The following is a 901-nucleotide window of genomic DNA, read 5'->3' as shown; positions in this document are numbered from 1 at the left end:
GCCTATCTTGTCTAAATGCCAGATTCGATCTGAAAATCATGCCTACTTGATCTCGATTTTTGAAATCCCTCTTTGTCTGTGCATGAAATGATTTAAGCTTTGGGTGAATGAATGTCATGGGTCTTAATTTAATTTCACTATTGCAACTGTTAATTGTATTTTGGGAATTTGCGAGGTCTAATTCGAATTGCAGGAAGTCACGTTAGGTTGTTTAGCGAACTGGGTCGGGTTCGTCGAACAACTAGGCGGCTTGCCTAAAGTGACTTTGATCGCCCTCTGTCTACATTCCTAAATCTTCATTGCACTGTAACTTTCAGCGAACGAACCTTTGATCGCCGATAGTAATTGGCGATTCGCACTTTCTCATCGCCGACTAGTGAAAGCAATTAGGGCAAAATCGTAGGTGAGCTCGACCCGACTCGCCAAAGAGATTTGGCGATTCGCCAATGAGTTCGGCGCATCTGTCTGCCACTAAAGGTCTGCACCACTGATTTACTTATTTCTAACTTATTCCTTATTGACTGCAGACATGGCCAGACCCAAAGTTACAAGAAGCAACTAGCCAACTCAAAGCAAGAAAAAAGGGATAACAATCAACGATGATACAGCTGCATCCAAAAGCAATGTTGCGAAACCTTCCAGTGCGAGCAAAAGAGGCAAGGGCAAGGATAAAATCGTTGAGCTATCAGATGCAAGCTCTGATAGCATGGGTTTTTACACCAATGACCCAATAACATACGATAGTAAGAGTATGATTTCAGATGAAGATGAACTGATAGAGGCACGGAGGAATGAGCTACGATCCAAACATCTTAATGACCCATCACGGATCAGAAATCCTCGATCCACTGCTCAAACTCCTCCAGCTCCAGAACAGGCAATAATACTGGCACCTCCAGTA

This window comes from Solanum tuberosum, unplaced genomic scaffold (assembly GCF_000226075.1).
Source record: "Solanum tuberosum cultivar DM 1-3 516 R44 unplaced genomic scaffold, SolTub_3.0 scf00366, whole genome shotgun sequence".
Taxonomy (NCBI): Eukaryota; Viridiplantae; Streptophyta; class Magnoliopsida; order Solanales; family Solanaceae; genus Solanum; species Solanum tuberosum.
Note: the sequence above shows the minus strand (reverse complement) of the source record.